Source organism: Podarcis muralis, chromosome 6 (assembly GCF_964188315.1).
Source record: "Podarcis muralis chromosome 6, rPodMur119.hap1.1, whole genome shotgun sequence".
NCBI classification, from domain to species: domain Eukaryota; kingdom Metazoa; phylum Chordata; class Lepidosauria; order Squamata; family Lacertidae; genus Podarcis; species Podarcis muralis.
The window spans coordinates 73,920,104-73,939,054 of NC_135660.1; the positions used below are offsets into that span (position 1 = coordinate 73,920,104).

The following is an 18,951-nucleotide window of genomic DNA, read 5'->3' on the forward strand; positions in this document are numbered from 1 at the left end:
CACAATGCTGAACCATAGTTTTCCACTAGCCATAGTCTACATCTGCTAATTGTTTTAAATTAGTATTTTCTTCCAGCTGTGTGTGTCACCAGCATTTTTGGCCAAAAGAGTGAAGTTCAGGCAGGTCCATCTCCTAGAGCCACTGCCCTCTCTCACTTTGAGCAGATTGTCACTCAGGAAAGTTCCTCGCATCTTCCTCTGTGCCCACCAGACTACAGCTTTCAACCTGATACTTTACCTTTACCCTGCTTTTCTTTGACTTTCAGCCTTTTTCCTTCAGTCTACTTATCTACCCCTAGCCCAAGGTTTTTGCCGGCCCATGAACCTGGATACCTGAAACCTAAAAAGAGTTCAATGAGAGATTTCATCCACATAGGTTATTTTAATTTGTGAGGGGAGCAGAAGTGGTGTGTGGGATGATCTGTTTCTCCCCTCTCATTTTGCTAATGAAGCTCACAAAAGTGACCTTGGAACTGGCCCCTGAGGGATGCCACTTATTTTGTGTATTTTAACACAATCCATGATTTATGATCCCTTTTCTGGTGTCTCATCAGGGGGGGCTGAATGCTTAAGCTGCTTGAATTTCAGCATAGAGTGTCTGTTCAAATGCTGCTGTCAAGCTTGATTTTCTCAAAGCTTCACCTCATGACCCCTTGGCATTTCAGGGAGACATTTTGTGATAGCATAAATGGGCTCCAATAGGCATGTGTCAGAAGCTTCTGGGTGGGGTCTGTGGGGTTCATTCTAAGGACCGTTAGACCAGAGGGATAAACACATGCTGTTCTCCACCAGAGTTTTGATTGCTGAGTTGTTTTGTTGCATTTTTAAATGGATTTAATAATGATGATGCCGACCACCACGACATTTTAATGGGATTGTTTATGGGGCTTCAAATTCTAATGTTTGGTCTCGCTTCAGCAGCACATATACTAAAATTGGAATGATACAGAGAAGATTAGCACGTCAAATTCTAATGTTTGTGCAGTTGATTTTTGTAAATCACTCTGAAGCCTATTTTGGCATTCAGCAGTGTATACATAATATCTGCTCATATACTCCTTAACTAGGCATTATTTTTATTTATTAAATTTACACATCGCCTAACAGAAGATGCCTTTAGATTGTAAACTGGGTCCCAGGTGAGCTTCCCTGGGGAGAGCATTCCAAAGCCTGGGATGACATTGGCCACCACTGAGCACAGGTTATTTCTTGTCTCACTACCCTTAACATTGCACTATAAGCTCCAGGGAGACTGGGCAGTATCTCACCTTCAGGGTTCTTGAAGGACACTGGTCATGTTACTTGTTTGCAACTTCCAGAACTGCCAGTGTCTCGGGATTCTTCATCTTGGCTCCAGTGTAAGTCAGCAGTTTCCCCTGCCCTAGTTTCCTTCATTTTCAGGGGTATGTTGAGGCACATCCATCAACTGCTGTTGTAGCTGGAGATTAAGCACTGAATCAAGATGTGCTACCTATTGAAATGTGGAGGTTTTGGTTTCCTTGGTAACCACTACTTTAAAAAACAAACCCCAACAACAACAACAACAACACTAGGTCTGATGGTTACTTGTATTTTTCCCCCTCCCCACCCAAAATTAGTAACAGAGCCACACAGTTTGAAAACAGTTGTCATACATAATATCTTTCTGCAAAAAAAACCTATTATACCTTAAGATTGTCAAAACTGGATGAAAATAAATCTCTTGGTTGTGTAACAGTGCCTAACACCGCAGCTCTGAAATGTGAAAATACACGCACTTTAGGCAATTCTTCCCTCTCACTAGCTTTCCCCTTCCACTTCATTCTCAGTGATGGCTCTTCCCTGTGAAAACAGAAACCGTAGGGCTCTAAGATACACTTTGTGATAGATTCCATTTGTCTGGCGACTATGAGCTAGTGTTAATAAGAGAAGACGGAAAAGCTAAAGCCCCCAGGGCAATCTGCAGAAGAAAAAGTGAATTAAGGTTAAGGGAGAAATGTGTCATCCTCAATATTAGCTGTCCTTCAGCTGATCGTCCATTGAATTTGTGTTGTATACACACACACACACACACACACACACACACAAAAATATGCTTTTAATTTTAGGCCTGCTTTGCTTTTTAAAAGAAATTGAGAGTACTAACTAGAAATACAGAACTCAGATGCTAATATAATTCCTTTACACTGCACAGGAAGAGCTATGTTGCATTATTTCTGCAATTTCCACTGTCTGGGGAGAAGCAATGCCAGGAGTTAAAGGTGTGAAAAGCTTACTGCTCCTTACAGAAGAGGGAAAATGGTAGAGTTTGAACACTAGCCATTTCCCCATTTTGCTTCTTTAGACTTTATTAATTACACTAGAAAAACGACAGTTTAGAAGCATGCTTAGAAGAAGGACCTTTACACTGCAGGATGTTGGCAGGTGTGCTCTTAAAGATTTCAGGCGCACACCCATAGGACAAAAATTTGCATAAAGTGTGTGCATTCTAATTGATGCGTATATATGCAAATTTAGAAATAATTACTGGAATGGAAAAAACTGGGTGCTAGTTAAGTCTCAGCTGGTGATTTAAATGGAAATAAGGTGAAAAGGCTTCCGTACTATGCCCTGATCCTTCCATTGTGGAGAAAAGTACCACTTCAATGGAGCTTCCTTCTGAGTTAACAGCCTCTCACCAAGGATGCTAAATGAGTTTTTGTAAGGAGAGGGAGAAGCATAGGGCCTGTGGCAAGCATTGGAGCAAAGGGAGACTATGACACTTCAGCCTTTCAGAAGGTAGTTGAACAGGTATATGAACAGGTGGTGCAGGTCTGAGATGGGTAGCTGCGGGGCAAGTAGATGTTGCTGCTCGGCCATTTAGTGCAGATCTTGAACTTGTCTTCCTCATTCTCCCTCTGGGTGATGGCGTGCCTCCAGATAACATTCACCCAGCAGCACCAAATGTGTATGTTCAGTCTTCACCAGCAAGGCATCCTCACAGCCAAGACAATGTTGTCGCTGCCCAAGCACGCCATGACACCACCTGGGAACATTTGCATCCCCCTTGTAAGCAGTTCTGCCCCTGCCGTCCATCTGGGTAAACTCATTCTCTCACCTGCCCACTAGAATTAATTGGCAGAGCTGCTAACTTGCTCCCATAATCAACAGTTTAAAGCCTCAAATGCCATTGGGAAATTACTGTTTCGGGTTCCTGGGTCATTGTAATTGCATGTAGAGGCAGCCATTTCCCACATACAGTGCCCCTGGGAACAAGGAATTTCCAAGAGGCATTTGGACCAGGGTGGAGGAACCAGTTCACAGGATGTGGTCTGGTGCCTTTGTAGCCTTCTCCCTTCCTGCTTCCACTCTTCCTCCCACATAGCTGAAGTGTGGGGTGATGGCACTCACACATCCTCACACCCCCTGCATCTGCCGGGTGGACTTGGAGCAGAGAAACATTGGGCCAATGGACTAACAATACCCCTGGTGTGTATCTTGTGTCCCCATGGGACTGCCAGTGGAGTTGAGGCCAGAGCACCCAGCAGCAGAAGTGAAAAGCAGGCATTGTCTTCCTTGCAAACTTTGTGCAGCATTTTACCATTTCCCACACAACTAAGTGCAGGTCTTCTCAAGCAGGTTAATGGCGCCGGAATAGCCCCATTCTTTGCTCCATTTGTTGTCCTTGCCAGAGTGTGATGGGGCATTGGAAACTGGCTGTTGCGTAGAAAGAAAGCTGTCACTGACTCTCAATGCTTTTTTATGGGCAAGCAAGAAGTAGTTGTATATGTTAGTTTTAATAGAAGCAAGGCCCAGATGGTAACTGTGAATAGCAATACTGTATGATCAAGAATAGGCGTCCTATTGTGACAGCAGTCACGAAATTAAAAGACACCTCTCCTTGGGAGAAAGGCGATGGCAAACCTAGACAGCATCTTAAAAAGCGGAGACATCACCTTGCCAACAAAGGTCTGTATAGTTAAAGCCATGGTTTCCCCAGTTGTGATGTATGGAAGTGAGAGCTGGACCATAAAGAAGGCTGATCGTCGAAGAATTGATGCTTTTGAATTATGGTGCTGGAGGAGACTCTTGAGAGTCCCATGGACTGCAAGAAGATCAAACCTATCCATTCTTAAGGAAATCAGCCCTGAGTGCTCACTGGAAGGACAGATCCTGAAGGTGAGGCTCCAATACTTTGGCCACCTCATGAGAAGAGAAGACTCCCTGGAAAAGACCCTGATGTTGGGAAAGATGGAGGGCACAAGGAGAAGGGGACGACAGAGGACGAGATGGTTGGACAGTGTTCTCAAAGCTACAAACATGAGTCTGACCAAACTGCGGGAGGCAGTGGAAGACAGGAGTGCCTGGCGTGCTCTGGTCCATGGGGTCACGAAGAATCGGACATGACTAAACGACTAAACAACAACAACATGATCAAGAATATTCATGGCTGAATCTGTCTCATTTGCTCTCTCATTTAAAATCTGCTAATCTTCGAAAAACAATAATATATAAACTGGGATGGTATATCCTTTTCCATTAAAATTGTTAGATGACTAAATGTTCATAGCGATTGATAATTATGTCCTACCAGTTTCACTGACATATTTCGGTTGCATTTGTGAATCTTTGGTCCAGGGCATTTTTACTCATGTTGCATGTTCTGCTCCCATTCATATGCCAACAAATCCGGCAGTCATAATAGAACTTCTGGGCTACATTCTACTGCATCTTTTCCCCTTCACCTTTTAGAATGAGGATGTGAATCCCACACTCCCCTATGCCACTGTTTGGGAGCTGGGGAGAGGGGAGAAGGTTGCTTTTGCCGTTGCTTGTTATTCTCACTCAGGCAACACACAAAAATGGCAGGCATGTTGACCGAAAGGTAACAAGGAAATGGCCTGCACTGCTGCCATTACAATGATGTCACTGTGTGGAAGGCTGTAGGGCAATTGTAGCCTATTAAATCAGCCAGGAGGAATCAGCCAGTGGAAGAAAAGGGCAAAAGGAAGAGAAAGGGTGTCTGGAGGACAGACATGAACTGTAGTGACAGGGAGGCTGTGCCTTCATACATATGTACCTGCAGCAGTAAGCAAAACCAAACCAAAGAAACGAATGAAAATCCTGATCGTTTTTTTATAAGTGAGGACATAGGACATAGGAAATACAAAATCTTGCCTTGTTGAGGCAATATATTCTCATAGATCTGGCTATTTTCCTCTGTGGATCAAATTGTTTCTTTGCAGCAACTATTGAAATGTGTTGCCCTAAACATTCAAGAACCTTGCTGGTTCAGACCGAAGACCCACCTAGTCTGTTCACATACTAACCAACAAGATACCTATGAGAAGTCTACACGCAGGGCATCTCTCCCACTCATGTTCCCTGATGGGGTCATGATTCTTATAATACCGGAGGCAATACAGACATCATGACTCCTAGCCATTGAAAGACTTGCCCTCCATGAATTAATCCTCTTTTAAAACCACCTGATTTGGTGGCCATCCTATCCAAGAGGATGCTGTGCTAGACAGACCTTTGGGCAAGGCTCTTCTTCTGTTCACTGTAGGTATCTACTTAGGTTTCCTGCCCAGCATTGGACTTTTGCACTCTAACATGTTGCTGGAGTGTTTAGCATTAGAGGTCTGCATGGCCAATGTGGCTGTGCCTTGCAAACCGAAAGCTGTAGTGAGTAACAGAAAAGAAACTGCATGTGGTTCTCTAGTGACAAACTTTTCTTTACCACTTGGAACTTTTCTTCTCTTACCTCTTCTCTAGGTTCACAGAACCACAGGTACACATGGGGAGCAATAGTAGTATTTCGCTTGTCGGTTCACATGATTACTTGATATGGAGATATTGACTGACCCTACAATCTTTTAGGACTGCTCTCTGTTTGGTGCTGCATTCACTTGATACTAATGAGGACACTATCTGTAGCCATCTGTTTCACACATCCAAACCATTGTTTATTGGATTTAAGGAAAAATAAATCTGATTATTTTAACAGTGCAAATTTTCTCTGTTGGTATGAACAGCTGGGTGTGTGTGCAGGAAATCACAATTCTATGCTGTCAAGCTCTGTGCTACAGCTACAACTCCATTACCTCAAAACACAGTAAAAAGTATATGCCAAAAATGCAATGCAATTTGAATTCTCAAGACTATAGAGTTAACTGCCAGAATTGGTTACATCCACTTTCCGGTTGTAGATTCTGTGCTGCTAAAGAGACATATTTTAAATAAGTCAGTGGATCTGCGCCAAAATTAATTCTGAAGGTATTCTAGCACCTGCTTGATTGATTTGCTGCAGAAACCATGCTACAATTTCGCAGATCTCTGTCTCCTCGTCTCATAGCAGGAGTGAATGTGAGAAGAGTGGCACCACAGACGATGACACCATCAATGACGACTGTCTAGCAAACTGAATTTCTTTGAAAATAACTGTCAGATTGAATTCTTTGGGAGCCTACACTTGCTAGACAGAGATTCTGTGGGAGCCGCAATTGTCAGATATATTTTCGGGCAAGCCCACGCTTGACAAATCATGTTGCTAAGGAACGTAGGAACAAAGGAAGCAGCCTTGTACCAAATCAGACTATTGGCCCATCCGGCTCAGTATTGTCCATGCTAATTGGTAGGGATACTACCCAACCCTACCTGGAGATCCCAAGGATTGAACCTTTGCTTATAAAGCACATACTCAGGCACTGAACTCTGTGGTCTTTTTCCACAGGGAAAAGACCAGCAGTTGGCCGATACTGTGTCAAGGCTAGCTAGCCAACAGGAGCTGCTTGTGCAGTTTCTAGAGCTCTGTTGTTGTTGTTGTTGTTGTTGTTGTTGTTGTTGTTGTTGTTTACTTAAATTTCTATACTGCCCTTCATCTGAGGATCACAGGGCGGTTTACCATATAGCAGATGACAATGATGATTCTCTCTCTCTGCTGCCACATGACAACTCTCTGAGCCCAGTGAGAGTAAAAACAACAACAACAACATGGCAAAAGTGGAGCGTCATTGCAGGCATTTTCTTGTTTACTCATCTGACTACTGCCTCGCTTCCACAAATCTGTTTGCTTTTAAATGCAGCATATCTGAACAGGTATAACATTTTACAGATATAAATATTAAAGCCTCGTGTACTGAAGATTTCCACCTTTTTATAGACCGTCTCTGTTCCTTTATCGACTACCTGATAGGCAGTGATCAGCAAGTGAAACCTTCCTTATCATCACGTCTATATTGCAAGGAGGTTTGACAAGGTGTTTTGCAGCTGTTACACAGCTGTAGGAGAGATACAGAGCCTCAGCCCATTTCTCATTTTCTGATGTACTGTATCTAGGGGCTTCCATGTCTGAAATTAAGAAACTTGTGGTGATTTTTACATCCCGAAGCGGGAGGTGAACAGTGACTATTTTTTCACCATTGCTCTTCATGTTTGTAGGGAGGAATGCAAGCCAGTCTTTCTGAGATCATAGCAGTGCAAGTGAGGGCTCTCATTTTTGTATTGCTCCCTTGTGCACATTTTTTTTAAAAGCCTCTTTGCATGTGGAAAATTAGCATACCCGGGAAAGGACTAAGCTTAAAAGCTTTCTGATGTACACCATATGGGAGAACAGGGAGCATTAAAAAAACCAACCACAATGCAACCTTCACCTGCAGTCTGGAGTGGTGCATTCTAATAAAGGCCCTACCATGTGATTTTGCTGGATGTGCCACTCAGTTCTTCGAATGTGATTTCCCCCCTAGAGGGATTCCTGAATGGAGTGATCTCACAGCTGGGGACTTTAGAAGTGCCACGCATCAGATTGAAAGGAGACAAATTGGAGAGGCACTGGCAATCTAGAAATAAAAGGCAAGTCAGAGGAGCTGGTTCCAGCTTAATTGCAATGTGCCTTCCAGGGTTGTTTTTGTTTTATTTTATCTTGCTGTGAGGACCATTCCCACTACCAGCTGTGTAGGACTTTGCATGGACTTGATAAATCTGAGAGGGGTTGCTTGGCAAAACAAAGAGGAAAACTCTGAAATACATGCGCCTGAAAGGGCTTGCAAGATCATAAGAAGCTTCCTTATACTGTCAGAGAATCTGCTCACCTAGTTTAGTTTATCAGCGCTCACTGGCCTTGGCTTCCCCGGGTTTCAGACAAGAAATATTCCCAGTGCTACCTGGAGGTGCTGAGAATTGAATCTGGGACATTCTGTATGTAGAGATTGTGCTCTGCCCCTGAGCTACAGCCCTTGTGCTTGTGTCCAAGAAGAGGCATTAGAATAGCCGCTTCAGACACATCCATTTCTTTTTCTTATAAATCTGATGTGATGTCAGACCTAAGAAAGAGAATCTTATTGTTAATCCAAATACTGTAATTGGTGGTGTCATTCTTTTCCAGAAAAATCCACCTACGCATGAAAAATGTATCGTTACCCAGGTGTTCACATCTTCGTAGGATCCTCAAGTCTAAATGTATTATTGCTGTCTTCAGTGATTTACAGGCATCCTTTTCTTTAAGGGGAAAAAAACACACCTCAACAGAGTGACGGAACTGATTAATTTTGCTGAGGAGAGGGGGGAGTGCAGGCAACACAAATAGTTTAATAAAATTGATAGATGTGACATTTGGGCACAGTCTTTTTGCTATTGTCACCTAATTTTCTATTAGGATGTACAGGTTAAATGCTTAATTTTGTTTGAGGGAGAAAAATAACCTTAGGTGTATTCCAAAAACTAGCTATGAGAAGGATTACCAAGGGGGAAACTGTTTTATTAATATTATGTGCTGGGAGAGCATATAGAAAGGGTTTACTGGGGATTTATTGGGGTGACTTCATCCTAATCCATTCTAAAACTGAAAGGAGAATGGCCTCAGGGAATGAGAGCAAAGCTTGCTTCATCCTGCCCTCTTAATAGCAACATGGTTCATTTAGATAGAACCGGTGCTTTTTTTCCTTTCTAAAAACAATGTTTAGGGGTACTCTCATTTGGACTCAATAAAACCGCCATTTTATAGTTCAAATTGGGAGAAATAAATACAATAAATGGACAAAAGTACAAAGATTCACAAAATGTTTAGGGGTATGTGTACCCCTGCATCCCCCCAGGGAAAAAAAGCACTGGATGGAACACTTTTACTTTCACATTCTGGAGAGTGCAGTTTGAAGCCTGGCAGGGACTGGCTTTCAGAGGGAGTCATTTAGCAGCAGGACTAGGCTCCAGGTAGTAAGTAATTCTGTTCTTCAGCACCTGGGAGAGCTCCTAGTGTGAGACAAGGTCCATGCTCACTACATCCCCAAGCCTCACACACCATGCTCTCTCTCCACACAGTTGTCCTATGGCTGAAAAAGATTCCATCCCCTGTGTTAGATATTTAATTTGTGCTGATCACATTTAGCCCCCTGTTTTTTGAAAACTTTATAGAAATTATGTTCACCACGAATAAGTAATCTTGCATTGTGCTTGTGGCAGTGCAGCTTCATCCTGAATGAGTTGGGAAAGAGAAGAAGTATTTGGGTGAAGGGGGGGGGAGAGAGGTGGATCATGCATATATAAAATACATGGGTGCTACATGTACTGTACAGACAGGTGAGACAATGGAGGTGTGTCGGGTGTGTGAAAAATGGGTTCTCAATTTAGTCTGTATGAATTTGCTCCTGTGAGCATATGGTTGATGACCAAAGTAGTCAGAATCGCCTCAAACAAAAATTGTTAAATGACAAATGGTGAAAAAATGTAAATATTCTTTTAGGACAGTGAAAGCATATGCAAAATAAACACGGCAAAATAAACAACCCCTGCCCAACCGAAGTCAACCATACCATTTAATTTAGGCTGGCTGCCAATGATAAAGGAATTGATTTGTTGGGATTTCCCAAGGAATGCATTGCTGCATATCTATTAGACAGGCTTGTCTTTGTCAGATGTGAGAAGAATGGTTGCCAGTTAACCAGAAGCAAGCTTAAGGGTTATGGAGAGCTCTTTAATTTGTCTGACTGAATTGCTTAAGATACCTAGTGAAAGATTTAGATATTGCATGCCTGAGAGGTGCCTGAGTGGTAACAGAGGTTCCCAAATGTCAGAATACATGTGTAATCTTAAAAACCTTTTCCCATCAAGCTTTCAATTTAACCCTATAGTTCTCATCCACAACTGTAGCTCAGCTTGCACATAAGCAATTGCATTTGCTCACGGCCATCCTTCATTATCTATTTTCTTTCCCTTCTGCCTCTTTCCTTTGATTCCACCACCGTCAGCATTTAAATTGAAAGCTTTTTGGGTTGTCTTTAAAGCACCATGTGCAATATGCAAATGATGAATAATGATTTGGCACATGATTTTTTATGCCAAATGTAAATTAAATAATTAAATGTAAGTATGCCTTCTGAGACCATTTTAAACACACACACACACACAGAGAGAGAGAGAGAGAGAGAGAGAGAGAGAGAGAGAGAGAGAGATGCTTAGTGCACCTTCTTAAATAATGTTGCCATCACTCATCACTGGTAATCCTTGTGGGACCCTGTCATCATGCAGTGTGAACTGAATGCCATTGGCAAATAAGGTTAAAGTAAAGGGACCGACTCTGGGGTCGCAGCACTCATCTCGCTTTATTGGCCGAGGGCGTCGGCGTACAGCTTCCAGGTCATGTGGCCAGCATGACTAAGCTGCTTCCAGAGCAGCACATGGAAACGCCATTTACCTTCCCTCCGGAGCGGTACCTATTTATCTACTTGCACTTTGAGGTGCTTTCGAACTGCTAGGTTGGCAGGAGCAGGGACCGGGCAACGGGAGCTCACCCATCGCAGGGATTTGATCCGCCAACCTTCTGATCAGCAAGTCCTGGGCTCTGTGATTTAACCCACAGTGCCACTCACGTCTATTGGCAAATACTGTGCACCAAATAGTGGTAATAAGATCTATACAGTATCTATACTGAGGTGCGGGGAGTCGTAAGTAGCACTAGAGTCCAACTAAAAATTCACAAGCATTTGACATTCACAGAGTATCAGGGTGGGTGTCGTGAGCCAGCAATAAGTCACAAGGTTGGCAGTGAAGTTAAGTCTTTAATCAAAGAAACGAAACAGCTCAGGCCTAAAGAGCCCAGCATCTCTTCCCAGTAGACCTTACCCCAGTGAGGCAGTTGCGATGACTGAAGGTCTCCACCTTCCCACAGCTCTCTAAACCTCCTTCTCCCCAAACAATATGAGACTCGGCTGCCTTGTCTGTTTGCTCCACCCTCTTCATACCTCTATGGGTTCTGGGAGATGAGGGGAGCTGGTTGCAGCAGGAGAGGAGACTCCCTGGATTCTTTTGCAGCCTGCCTCTTCTCTGCTTCCTGGCCCCCTGCCTCTCCTGCTTCTGAGTCTGGACTATTCTCTAACACAGCTTCTTCCTGCTAACTAAGCCCTGTTACCTCTTCAGCTTCTGACACCTCCTCCTCCCAGTCAGCTGGGAGGTCTGATCACGCATCATCGTCTGTCTGTCCCCAGTCCCTGGGTTCTGAGCCTTCTTCTCCTGGGAGTTCCCTTGAGAGTTCCCCAGCTGGTTCCTCCCACCACTCCTCTGTATCCAGCCAGTCCATGGCATCGTCTTACCATACAATTTTCAAATATAGCTCTTTGAATCTGAATTCAGACTTTGAATAGGATTCTTGCTTCGCCCACTCACTACCATCAGTTAAAATGTGTAGGCTTATTGGCATCTATATTTTGATTTTGGCGAAGGTCAACACGCAGTCTTACAAGTTGTCAAGTGTTGAATATTAAATACCATTAAAGGCCACAGCATGTCATCAGGTACTCTCAAGGGTCAGCTTCTAATTACTGAAGTGATTGATATATGATTGGATGTCAAATGCAGATAACAAATGTTTTGAGAAACATTTGAATGTTTAGTAAATGCTCGTCTCAAAAATGTACAACACCAAAGCTTGCAGAAAAGCATTTTGAGAAGGGTTCTTGGAAGCGAATTTTTGTTTGTTTGTTCTTGCATATTAAGTAATTGCAATAGCGTGAAAACACTTCCAAAAGGGGTGCTGAAATTTTTGAAAAGCCGAATGAGGATCCAGCAAAAAAACAAATAAAACCATCATGTTTTCAGAAGCCTTAGGTTCAAACTAACAAAATAGCCACACAGCTCTAATTATGTGCAGCTACGTTTCTTTGTGGAGGGAGGAAGGAAATTTAATCCATTTAGAAAGGCTGCAAAGACAGCCGTTGTGCCAAAGGCTTGATGCAGTGCACTGAGCCAGCCCTTGTCAATTCTGGCTCTTAGTGCCAGGCATCTAGTTGTCTCTCTAGTGGCTTTCTTTGTGAAGATAACTGGTCCAAGAGGAGAGGATGTAACCAGCAGCAACCACCCCTTGAGGATGCTGCCAGGCAGAGGTTGATGATAGAAGCCATTTTGTACACAGCTGCTTTCATGTGTGTTAATAGTTCCCTATATGCCTTTTGTACTGCTGCTTTTTTTTGGTCTGTGTGTATGTCTGATGCTTCGCCGTCTCTCCAGCATTAATGGAAAGAAGCTAAAGTTGTTAATCGGGATCTCGAGCAGGCACTGAAACACTTAATTGAACTGAATCCCTTTTGCTCATTGTTGTCAAAGCTTGTGGTTTCGAGAACCCCTTTGCTTCATTTCACCCACACAGATTTGATCTGGAAACCCCGCAGAGTGTTTGGAAATCACATCTTGTAAGCTGTGTTTGATAGCAAATCTGCCTTTCTAAATTAGATAGGATTTTAAAAGCATGTGCTTTGCTGAGTGAGGATAGTTTACTGAATAGTTCCCTAAACTCCTAAAGCAGATCAAATGAATCGTAAACATAGTTGGAGATCTGCAAATGACAGTTATGGGGTGCAGATCTTTGATTACTAGATGGCAAGAAGGATCACACAAGTTTCTATTATAGGGTAGTTTAATTTCAGGGCTGAAATGATTAATGAAACTTAAAATACTGAAATATCAAAGCAGTTCTTTTTTTGTCAGTCTTTTCCTGCTGAATCTCACATTTTTGAGCTTCAATAACCTTTTTGGAAAAGGAAGTGTTTACTTATAGCATTAGACAACACAAATTTGTTGTAGTTGATGATATAATATGGATATGTCTTTTAATGCATTTGACATATATATAATATAGACATTTTGTTTATTTTCACAATGCTTCTTAAAAATCTCTTCCTGTCCCTTGCTTTTGCAGTAATAGCTTGCGTCTCACTGGGTTTCTTGCTTTCTTTTTCATGTGATTTTACTTTGTGCGTAAAATAGTGGATTCATCTTGTTTTCTGTCTTACACAAGCTGACAGTTGTATATGTGTGAGCTGTGGCTGTTCACTAAACAAACATTTCAGTATAAAGCCAGTGGTAAAATACAATCTCAGTGCTGTTAAAATACAACTCTGTTTTTGTAGCTTTAGATGAAGAAATCAGACAGGAAGACCTACAAAAAAATCTCTGTTAGTTCAAGCCCTGGATGTAAGTTGCTGTTTACGGTTTAAATACACCTTAAAAAAACAAAACCATTTTGAGAAGTAAGGCAATTTTGCCACCTAGTGGCTATATAGACGCATGCCAACAAAGCATGAACCTACTTGGTCCTATGGAAAGTAATTTTTTTTCTGTAATAAAACCTTAAGGTTCTGTGCTTTTAGAACAGCTAATTCTGTGCATGTCTACTCAGAAGTAGGTCCCATTGAGTTAAATGTGTCTTATTCCCAGGTGAGGGTGAATAGGATTGCAGTTTATAACACATACTCATATGAGATATTCTATGAAAATATAGATAGCATTCAAAACGTAATGTTATCATGTCACTGCAGAATTGCCCCACACTTCAGTGATATACTTGCAACTCACACCAAAAGCGTTAGTTAAAAGCTGTTTCACTGCTTGTCAAAGTTTTGCCTATAGAAAAATACATCACAACAAACTTACTTCCATATTGTGAGAAGAAACTGCATCCATTCAGGAATAAGAAGGGCCTCGGATGATGACCACTGGGTCTGGGTCTGGGTCGGTTCATACAGGAAGAGGTGGTCCTTGAGGTATTGTGGTTTGAGCATGTCTAACAAGAAATGAGGAGACCCATATTCAAATTTCCACGCACCCACAGTGCAATCCTGGGCTAATCACTATATTTTAGCCTAACGGCAACCCACCTCACAGGGTGCTTGTGAAGGAGGCTCTTCTCTGTTGCCCTCATCTCAGAGGCTAGATGGGTGGTGACTTGAGAAAGGACTTTCTTGGTTGTGAAAATGAGAATGCAGTTCTCAGAGGGTCTCACCTAAGCACCAAGGGTTTTATCCAGTGGGTTTTACTAAGAATAGACCCATTGAAATTTATGGGCATGGCTAACTTAGGTTAAGGGACACGGGTGGCGCTGTGGGTTAAACCACAGAGCCTAGGACTTGCCGATCAGAGGGTCAGTTGTTTGAATCCCCATGACAGGGTGAGCTCCCGTTACTCGGTCCCTGTTCCTGCCAACCTAGCAGTTCGAAAGCACGTCAAAGTGCAAGTAGATAAATAGGTACTGCTCTGGCGGGAAGGTAAACGGCGTTTCCGTGCACTGCTCTGGTTCGCCAGAAGCGGCTTAGTCATGCTGGCCACATGACCCGGAAGCTGCACGCCGGCTCCCTCGGCCAATAAAGCGAGATAAGCGCCGCAACCCCAGAGTTGGCCATGATTGGACCTAATGGTCAGGGGTCCCTTTACCTTTAACTTAGGTTACTTAATTCCAGCAGGTCTAGAATCATAGAATCATAGAGTTGGAATAGACCACAAGGGCCATCGAGTCCAACCCCCTGCCAAGCAGGAAACACCATCAGAGCACTCCTGACATATGGTTGTCACGCCTCTGCTTAAAGACCTCCAAAGAAGGAGACTCCACCACACTCCTTGGCAGCAAATTCCACTGTCAAACAGCTCTTACTGTCAGGAAGTTCTTCCTAATGTTTAGGTGGAATCTTCTTTCTTGTAGTTTGGATCCATTGCTCCGTGTCCGCTTCTCTGGAGCAGCAGAAAACAACCTTTGTCCCTCCTCTATATGACATCCTTTTATATATTTGAACATGGCTATCATATCACCCCTTAACCTCCTCTTCTCCAGGCTAAACATGCCCAGCTCCCTTAGCCGTTCCTCATAAGGCATCGTTTCCAGGCCTTTGACCATTTTGGTTGCCCTCCTCTGGACACGTTCCAGTTTGTCAGTGTCCTTCTTGAACTGTGGTGCCCAGAACTGGACACAGTACTCCAGGTGAGGTCTGACCAGAGCAGAATACAGTGGCACTATTATTTCCCTTGATCTAGATGCTATACTCTACTTTCAGTAGAACTTAGTTCTTCAGTGGGAAGCTTTCAATTCCCAATTTAAATGAATGAGAGTTGTGGTTGTGGTCTTCCCCCTTCTTGCTGAATTATGTGCCCCCTCCTGCCCCCAGACAGGAGACTTTAAAAAAACAACAAAACCACACAAAACCATACATGGAAACATTTAAAGAAACTCCGCTTGTCACTTTTTGCTTACTGCTTTAAAGTGGTAAAGAATCATGTTCATAAAATCCATGTCTTGACGCCACAATGTGTGGAAGCCATAGTCAAAAATGGGGAGGGAGCCTGGGAGGTTTTGCAGAATAAAACCCCCGATGACCTCCTGTATGGGAGTAACTGAAGTAGAGTAGCATTGTAGCAGTGCAAAGTACGAATCTAGAGACCAGTAATAAACATATTTGGTGTTAACCAGGGACTCTCATCGGTTCAGGATGGCAGAATGGAAAAAGAGTTCTTAAAGCATTTTCACACATGACGCTTAAACAGCTGAAATCAGTCCGTACTGTGAGCGGCAGATTTACATTGGCTGCAACGTACATTCAGTTTCTTCTCACCCATTTCCCATTCCACATTAACAACTCAGGCATAACACAAGCCAGTATGTGAGAAGCTTAGAGGTGCATTTTAAGCTTCATGTGTGAAAAATGCCTGAAGGGTTTTTCGGGTTGGTCCCCCCCCCCCCTTTCTTGCAGATATGAACTACCAGCATAGAGCAACTGCCAGAATGACAAATTGAATTCTTGGATGAATTAGCCAGGGTATTTCCAAGAGGGAAGTATTCATACTGTAATGCCTCATTCGGGGGGGGGGGGGACTGTCTAGAGTTTGGGCAGCAAGAAATACAGGGCCGCTGCTCAAACTGGGCAGGTCTGTGTCACGTTCTCCCCCTCTGTAACTTACCATGCAACTTTCCCCATCTCTTGACATCATTTCTGTGGTGCAGTTTTGCTGCTCCCATTAGATAGTGATGTGCAATGGGAGCAAAGGTAGCAGAATGATATTATGACACAGGGTAAGTGGTGCTACATGGTATGGAAAGGGGAAATTCCCTACCGGCGTGCTATTTTTGATGACAGCCTCATGCAATGTCATGCCCGTGTCATTGAAAAGTGGGAATTGGTGCAAAGAGGAACTGGGGTTGCTGGAACGGAAAGAAAAGCTGCATTGGAGTTGGAGGGGGGGGGGCGCCTGCTGATTGTTTGGAAGCAGGTGGCTGCCAACTAAAGTAGAGTATTGTGGGTCCCATGGCGCTGACTAGGGTGGAGCTGATAAGATCTGCTGGAAGAGGATCCAGAGGCTGATGGTGGGGGGAGCACGAGTAGAGAGTTGGGGTGGCCTTTGTTCCACTATTGCCAGACACCACAGAAGGGGGTGGAGAACCATGTGAGCCAGTGCCTACCCCACCTCTGGAGAGTAAGGTCCCTGGCAATCAGTGGGGTGACGGATGTCGCAGCCAGATCGCCCTCACATCTCTGCCTGGGCTACCCTCTCCGCCAGCTAGCTAAACAGAGCACAGAAGCAGACGTATATGGAGGCTTCCTCTCACCCCAAGATGGATGCCATTCTGATTGAGGTGATCAATGCATGCTAAGTTGTGGCCATCCGGAAGTATATCATCTATATAGGTACCCTTCACTGGAGCTGGAGAGGAGGAACTACCTCCTCAAGAAGGCCCTTAAGAGTGAGCTAGAGCGAGGGGTCATTCAGCAGGTGAAAGGAAAAGGAGCCCCTCAAAGCTTTGTGGTGGCCCCAAATTGAGGGGAAACGGCCCCCAAATCCAGGGACCAGAAGCGGAGCTCTTCTTCAGCATCCAGCCCAGAGCAGCAGGTGAAGCTGAAAGACATCCTCCTGTTGACCTTCACCCGCCTCTGCGAGCCGAAGGACACATCCTACAGCTTGATCAAGAAACAGGTTTTTCCATTATTACCCAAAGCTGAAGGTGAACATCAGACCCCAGTTGCTGAAGAACGCTCTGCAGTGAAGGGCTGGTTGGAGCAGAGGGAAAGGAGCTTCTGGAACTTTCCAGCTGAAGAGTAAGGTCCCCTTGAGAGCCAAAGAAGTGGGCAGCCTAGCGCCAGGGGTAGCTGAGCCAGAGGTGGATGGAGACTTGGAGGGACTGACTCAGTTTGTGCTTCTTGCCTGGGATAAGAACTGTGTGAATTATTCGTCCTTTAAAAGTAGAGCAGGAGTGGTGTGTCAATTGTTGGGACGATGTCTTAGTTATCACCTAGTCATGACATCTGTTATAGACTTACTGTACAAATCCTGTATCCTGGGGTTGTTGTTTTTTTAGCTAATGCTGTGAGCATGCACTGATTTCTTAAATAAAGTTTTTGGATTTCCTTGAGCTGAGAGTCCAAGTACTGCCTCTGGGGAGGAGGTTGGCAATCCAGAGCAAAGAGATTCTCTGTTCCCACTGTACCTCATTCCCAAAAGGAAACACTGGCTCTGGGGTGAGCACCTGGAAACCCTGGAATCTCACACCGCTCAAATATTGGGGGTGGCATGCAACAATGTCATAGTTAGAAAGCAAGAAATAACAATCCATGTGTGATTACAGATATATCTGCCTGCCTGCCTGCCTGTATATTTAGCCACAACATCAACCAAAGGCAATTTATTTAGTAAATAAAGGGGAAATTTTGTTGCTTATATTTTGTTGCTCTAATAAATGAGGACAGTGATTTTTAGCATGGCGTAAGTGATACATGCATCACTTTAATCTGATGCTTAATGTTTTAGTTTATTAAATATGCCCAGTGTAAATAACAACTCCCGTGCTTATCGCTTTTCATTTCTGAAAAGCAGTTGAGGCACTTCTGTGTCGTTACTGAATTATAGATTGCATTGAAAAATGTTGTGCCTGAATTAACTCTAACATAAGTATGCAGTTTTCTCAGGTTAATTTTGAGTTGCCCCAAATTTAAATGGCTCCTATGCATGTCAACAGGGTGATTTGGGGTAGTCGGCTTGCTCCTAACATCATTCTTCACATGTCAAAGTCAGCTATCTTAGTTGGATGTCAGAGCAGGGCCTGTGTGGTCTCCATCTCAGGGTCCTTGAAGACAGACATGGAGACTGTATGAATCATGATCACTGTGTTGGCAAGTTGTACAGCAACAACCATCTGAATTTAGTGGAGCCATGAATGGAAATCAGATTAACTGGTACATTTAAATGATTCTGCATGGGTCCAATAGACATTAAAGGGCAATCGGTAGGTGTGCAGGAGCAATATGGATAGGATTTATGCAGCCTGTGTGTGTGTGTGTGTGTGTGTGTGTGTGTGTGAGAGAGAGAGAGAGAGAGAGAGAGAGAGAGAGAGAGAGAGAGAGTTCCACCACCCACAGCATGGTGGTCAGCTTCTGGTGTGAGATAAAAGTATTGCAAACTTCTCAGAACCAGGGGCTGGGTCACTATCAGGGTCAACGTTTAAGTAAATAGGAAGTCACCCCAGAAGCCAAAACAACAACTGTCAATTTCTAGACAGGAAAGTCATCAAATATGAGGTGATTGGTTAGAAGGGTGTCAGAAGGGAGAATCAGTAGGGATGAAACTCTCCCAAGACACTTGGAGGTTATTTAAAATCATAGTAATGGACAACAGCAATGCTATTTTTCTAGAAAAAGAGGTGCCGGAACTCACCATGAACGCCTCCCTTGTTTTCTTGTAATGGCAATG

At 43.6% G+C, this 18,951-nt stretch overlaps 1 protein-coding gene and 1 pseudogene across 11 annotated transcripts in view; both read left to right on the top strand.

Annotated features, from left to right (window-relative positions):
• Window positions 1–18,951, top strand: part of ANK3 (ankyrin 3) — a 398,459-nt gene that overhangs the window by 138,634 nt on the left and 240,874 nt on the right. The window lies entirely within an intron of this gene.
• On the top strand, window positions 15,403–17,678 carry LOC144328045 (heterochromatin protein 1-binding protein 3 pseudogene; annotated as a pseudogene).